Genomic DNA, 6,814 nt, shown 5'->3' with positions numbered 1-6,814 from the left:
TAGGTGAAGTAAGGGCTGTTCCTATAATTTTATCCTGTTGTTGAGCAATGCCTTCTCCTTCCCGTGTGCTCAGGGTTTATTTATTTTATTTATTATTTTATTTATATCCTGCCCTTCCTCCCAGCAGGGTTGGCCCTAGGATTAATAGTGCCCTGAGTGGAGTGCCTTTGGCACCCCTCCCTATCCTTTGGTCAGCTTTGCAGGACCACCCAGAAGGTTTATGGGGCCTGGTGTAGCTGCAATGTTGGGAGCCTGCTGCTACCCCCTACAAGGAACCATGCATGTGTTTACAAAGCTGAGAGGCACATGTGAGAATTATTGCATGCACATACTACATGTGAGGATTCTCACCTGTAGCTCCTCCTTGCCCTGGGATCAAACAGAATGATGGATGTGCTTTTCTTACATGGAGATAAGGGAATAGGTATCAGGTTGTGCTTTTCCTGAGTATCACCTCCAAATTCCAAGCCCCTTCTGGCAGAACTTCTTTCTGTTTCCTAGGGCTCAGTCTTACAGGCGTTCTGGTTTTGGCCTGCATTGTCTTTCTCCACTACTTACTCAGGAAGGATTCCTCCCTTAAGGCCTGACTTCACACCACTCCTAAATCTTTCCCTGTTATAACTGCCACAGAAAATTACTTTCCAGTGGCACTTTACCTGGAAATCTTAGGCGGCATTTACTCACTCACTCATTCATTCCTTGAACTCTTTCCCCAATGATCTGGAGTTCTTTCGGTGACAAGAACAGGCCGTCTGCTCTGCCACAGAATCCCTCCTTAAGGCCTTTCCTACTCTTCTCTGCTTAGAACAAACTCTATAGCTGAGGCTACTTGGCCTTAGACAATCAGAAGTCTGTCTGACCAATGTTATCTCTGTTGCTGTCCAGACATAAAGAAAGATTTTACCTTACTGTGATTGGAATAGATTCTCTTACAGCTAGGCTGCAAACCTAGCTAATAAGCAGGTCCCTCCCTTCCAGCCTCCTAAGGATACATCTTACAGCCAGCTTAAGCCTCAAATTACCATCTCTTCTGTACACAACTGTATAAAATATTTACATCATCACAGCTGGGATGAGGTCCCATTATGTCACAATTACATGTTCAGTGGCATCTTACACTCTAATATACAATTGCCTCTTTTTAAGAAAAGTTTAAGCAAAAATACCAAGAATTCTGGTGAGCAGTGTGGCAAGATCAGAGCAGCGGCCAATGGAACTGAAGCAGGGGACATCTTGCTTTGTGGGAACCTGGGGTAAATTGTCCCAGTTGCGTACCCTTCCTCTGGGCAGCCCTGCTGCTTTGCAGTGTCACCAAGTTGTATGGCTTGTGCAGGATTGCAAAACATAGCAGTGTAACAGGCCCTTGTAATCCCAGGCTTTCCCCCAGCAATGTCTATGAAAAGGGCCCAGAGTGACTTACCTCTTATTTTCTGCTATGCTTTCAGTACACCCGTGCTCCAGTTCTAGGATCCTAGTGAAGTCTCTCCCATGTTATGTGGGTGGCTCTGAAGGGATAACTCTCATGGAGTTGTAGGCCTATATTCTTTGTTATGTTTATAATTTTTAACTTTGAAAATTACAATTGCTCCAAAATATAGTACACAAACAACTTGTAGAACCTTCGGGGGGGTGAGTTACAGACACTTGCTTTTTGCCACCATAGCTCACTGCAGACAGTACTTTTTTTAAAAAGTCACTGAGATCAGCTTGGTGCCCCTCTCATCTAAGCATCCTGGGTGACTGCCCAGGCTGCCCACCCCTAAGGCCAGCTGTGCTGAAGAAAACAGGTTCTCACTCACTTTCTAGTTAGAGATGTATGTTCTGCATTATATAAAATATAATGCTGCTGCTGTCATTACTATTGCTGCTGCTGCTGCTGCTGTTGCTCCTCCTCCTCCTCCTCCTCCTAATAATAATAATAATAATAATAATAATAATAGAAGTACAGAATACAGACCCTATAGCTTTTTTCTCTCTGTTTGATATCAATCATGGATTAACTCTGAAGCTTTGGTGCGGTTTTATGTTCTTGTCTGTTTGTTTAAGGGAAAAACCCAGTCACCTTTCAGCATGCATACCTTGCATGGAAAGTTGTGGGATTTATCCAATGAAGTTGTCCCAATAGCATAAGGACTTCCACCTGTGCAATGAGACTTCCTGTCCCCATATGCCCCCCAATTTGTTCTGGGGTTTCTACCAACTCTCTGGAGCATATGGGGGGACAGGGGGCATAGGAGAGGAGAAGGAGTCCAATTGTGCATGCAGCAGTTCTTTTGTTAATGGGATGACTCATATATGTCTGATCTGGCCACAGTGACACATGCCTTAGTTACATCCCGTTTAGATTACTGTAACTCGCTCTACGTGGGGCTGCCTCTGAAGACTGTTCGGAAACTTCAGTTGGTGCAACGTGCTGCAGCCAGAATGTTAACTGGGGCTGGTTACAGGGACCATACGACTCCCCTGTTACAAAAGCTCCACTGGTTGCCACTCTGTTTCCGGACACAATTCAAAGTGCTGGTGATGACCTATAAAGCCCTATATGGCTTAGGTCCAGGCTATCTGTCAGACCGTATCTCCCTATATGAGCCTGCCCGGGCCCTGAGATCCTCAGGAGAGGCCCTTCTCTCAATACCTACGTCCTCACAAGCACTACTAGTGGGGACGCGAGATAGGGCCTTTTCGGTGGCTGCCCCAAGGCTTTGGAACTCCCTTCATAGGGAAGCAAGAATGGCCCCCTCCTTGCAGTCCTTCCATCGGCAAGCAAAGACTTTTTTATTTCAACAAGCCTTTGGAACTGAAAGCTGTTAAGGACAGGTCTTGAAGGGTGCTGCATTGCTGTTGCCTAATTGTATTATGTTAAACTGAGTTTGAATAATTTTAACTGTATGTATGAATGGTTTTAATACTGTAAATTGTTTAATTTGATTTTAATCTAGACTTTTGTATGTTTTTAATTATATGTGTGCTTTTATCTGGAAGCCACCGTGAGTTCCAGTTTTGGAAAAAGGGCGGGGTAAAAATAATGATAATAAATAAATAAATAAATAAATAAATGTCTACAGTCTCTGATGTGAAGGACTCATGCAGCAATCCTATAGACACCTGAGAATAAGTCCCATTTAACTCAGTGGAGCTTGCTTTTGACAAAGTGTTGAGCAGACATGCAGATGATTGCATTGCATTGCGTCTCTGTGTGTGTTCCCTGTTACCTTTTCCAGTGTGTGTGCAGAAAACAGAAGCACTGCATGAATCACAACATGTCAGTTTGGGGCAGGGGAAACATTGAATCTCCCACTGTATCAAGATGAGGACAATCCACAAGGGGAAATCTATTCCTTTGCACATTTCTTTCTGGCTGGATTAAAGTGTATATCTTGTTTTCTTTTTGCAAACAGCCAAACCTTAGAGGAAATATTGCCACCAACTATGATGAAGGAATCTAAACCTATAAACCAGTCTAAACCTATAAAGAGTTCAACCTACACACTTACAGGACCATATGCAATATATGTAGCTGAATAAAAGCTTCAGCTGAAATTTAGGATTTTAATACTGTGCCTGCTGCAAGTGTATTATTCTGTGGAGTATGTTTTTCCTAGACTAAAATGGAACACCAGGCAAATTGATGACCTTCTCCAATAGCTTTTTATCTATTAATAGTGTGAAACAATTATATTTGTGAAAATTGGCCCTGATCCTTAATGCTATATTTTTAATTATCTTTGAAATGAAGTATTGAAGTATATGGTGAAGCAAAGCATTCTATTAAGCAAAATACTGCTTTGGATTATTTATTTAATTTTTGTAATGAATGATTGATGAACTTTGTGTTTGGCCTTTTGCTGTATCATTAGCAGTGATAATTTTTTATATAGAAAAACAATTTTCAATTCCTAAATGTAGCAGATTTCGTAGTCATTTACTTAATTATCTCAATTATTTAGAAAGTGTTGGTCTGAATTTTAAAGTGCTTCAAAAAACAGTGCAAAACATACACACACTAGTTTTTAGTTTTCGCTTTATCATGCCATGTATCAAGCTAAATTATATGGACCGAAATGCTTTTTCAACAGAAGCATCATAGAAACACATGGCTAGTTTGGTGAGCACGGCACTTTGAATGCAATGTTTGCGTTGTGAGAATATTTTTTCTACACATTTTTATGGGTTAGTAATGGACTAACAGCTATGGGTTTTGAAATGTAGCTCTCAGAAATTAAATGGGAATTGTGCCAATCATTGCAAGTGAAACTATTGCTCCCTAAGCTTAGGGTAGGTCTTCTGTGAGAGCTGTCCTAGATGGCATATTTGCTACAGGCAAGTCACAATGACTCTTACCTTTGTGTCAGATACACTCTTGACTATACCCTGATGAAACCTTCTCTGACGAGGAGAAGCAGGACCTTCCTGCAAGTCCCACCTCATACTGGGACCATGGGGAGATAACATATTTTTAACTACCTTTTTCCTTTCTTGATGGTACAGATCAGACAGATCTTGGTCTTGTGAATAATTCAATTGATGTTCTTATTGCAGGGCAATCATTTGTTCTAAATATCAATTTGCCTGCAACTGGATGCCTTACAAAGTTGATCTCTACATGTAGCATAAGAACATCGGTCTTCAGCCAAATGCCTGTAGCCAGCCAAATGCTTCTACATATGAATGTGATAGCTATTCCCTTTTATTTATTCTTAGCATCTGATACTCAGACATATATTGCCGTTAAACATGAAGAGAAGATTCCTTTCGATTTTGCATCACCTTCTTCCACTATGGCAGTAGCAGATTTGCCGTTGGAAGGTCACAGCTGTTCCCATATGTGAGGGTGGTGGATAAGGCCCACAACAGCCTCACCTTGCTGCTTCAGATCTGTAACCCACAAATGAGCCATGATGAAGGCCTTAGTCTTTTAGTACTTTTTCCAAAGGCATCTATACTTTGTGGTAATAAATTCCATACATTAATTATGCATTATATGAAGTACACAATTATGCTGTGTGTGAAGATGCATTTATTTGGCCAAGGATTCATGTTACTAGGGTAATTTGCTTTGTTGGCACCTTTCTGCTGTGCTCGTTTTCTTCTTTAGGCGCACAAGATTTGAATTGCTTAGGTATTTCAATTGTTTTTCAATGGGCAATAAATCTGTGTCTTTTATCAATGGGATCATATCAAACATATGAAACATTCTATTTCTCAAATAAATATGCATAGATCATTCTGACTATTAATCTTAAGGATTTTGTACTATTTCTTTCCAATTATAGATGTAAAAAAATGCAATCTTGCCTTTAATCTTGCTTGGTTTTACATTGCTTTAATTGCTTGCAATGATTTACTTTTCAAGTTTTCCACAAGCAGTCGTCAATTATCTGCAAGCAATCAGCAACTTACTGTCTGAAAAATCTTTCATGTATCTTTGTGCATTCTGAAGATTTCTCTCTTGAACATTACACTAAGCTACAAAATGAATTGCCTCCAAATTGAGGTTTTATTCAAGATTTCAAAAGCTGGTTGTTATATTGAACTCACACAGACACTAGAATCACTAGTAACACTCCAAGTTACTGCTGGTTTTAGTTAATGAATTGGCATAGTGACAGGCATTATGTCATCACTTTGCTACTTATGTGACCATTTTAGAAACATTGGCAATTAACACAAAAGCAAGTCCATATTTCATTTGAAATACTGGGTTGTATCCAACAAACTCATCCCATTATGTGCCAGGACTCCTGCTTGCACAATGGGTCTTCCTCTTCCCTCTTTGGGCACTCCCTAAATCTGTTCTTGGGGTTGCCCCAACCGTTCAGAGAAGATTTTGGGGATGGGGGTCACGCAGGAAGAGCAGAGAAGTTCCATTCTCAGGTAGAAGTCCTTATGCTAACAGGATGGTCTTTGTTGGGGCAGTGTATGCATTGCACATCATGATACATTCATGGTTTACCATGAATGAGGAGGTGGATCCTATTTCACTCCTCTTCTAGCCTGAGTGGGAGCAACAAACCTCGGCTTAGCATTGTGTCTGAATCATCAGTTGTGGTTTATTTCAGTCCATAAAGCCATAGTGTAAGCCTATCCTTGGCTTACCAGCTGTGGTTTGTTTGGAGTGAAACAAACCACAGTTCCTGCTTTGGATTTAGCAGTAAACCAGGGATTTTAATTTGCTTCTCCCCTTACATTAGAGGAAGAGTGAAGCAGGAGGCACCTGCACATTCACAGTAAGCTATTAACTATGGTTTACCATTTCATGCAAACTAAGTCTGTATGTAATTGGAAAGGTTGCCACTGAAAAGAATTAAGGGCAAAACTGTATGTTAGGATGAGAGACATCCTAACTGCTGCTGAAAACAGGGCTTGTATGTTAAGTTCTTATCATCTGTAACTTGTAACAAACCTTAGCCATTTTCCCTGACACGCTAGTGAAAACCTGAAGTGATATTTCTGGCTACAATGAAATTACAAGCTGCAACTACATTGACTACAAAGTTCTTTAGTACTGTTGTCCAAGATGCATGAATGAACCTCATTTTAGCTTCTAGTGATAGTTCTCGTTTAATTTGTTCTAGCACCCAATTATTTGCCTTTTTTGCAGTCCGCAGTGTCCACAAAGCTCTCCTCCAACACCACGTTTCAAATGAGTTGATTTCCCTCTTATCCACTTTTTTCACTGTCCAACTTTCACATCCATACATAGAGATCAGGAATACCATGGTCTGAATGATCCTGACTTTAGTGTTAAGTGATACACCTTTGCATTTGAGGACCTTTTCTAGTTCTCTCATAGCTACCCTCGCCAGTCCTAGCC

The sequence above is a fragment of the Rhineura floridana genome, chromosome 3 (assembly GCF_030035675.1).
Source record: "Rhineura floridana isolate rRhiFlo1 chromosome 3, rRhiFlo1.hap2, whole genome shotgun sequence".
Taxonomy (NCBI): domain Eukaryota; kingdom Metazoa; phylum Chordata; class Lepidosauria; order Squamata; family Rhineuridae; genus Rhineura; species Rhineura floridana.
Note: the sequence above shows the minus strand (reverse complement) of the source record.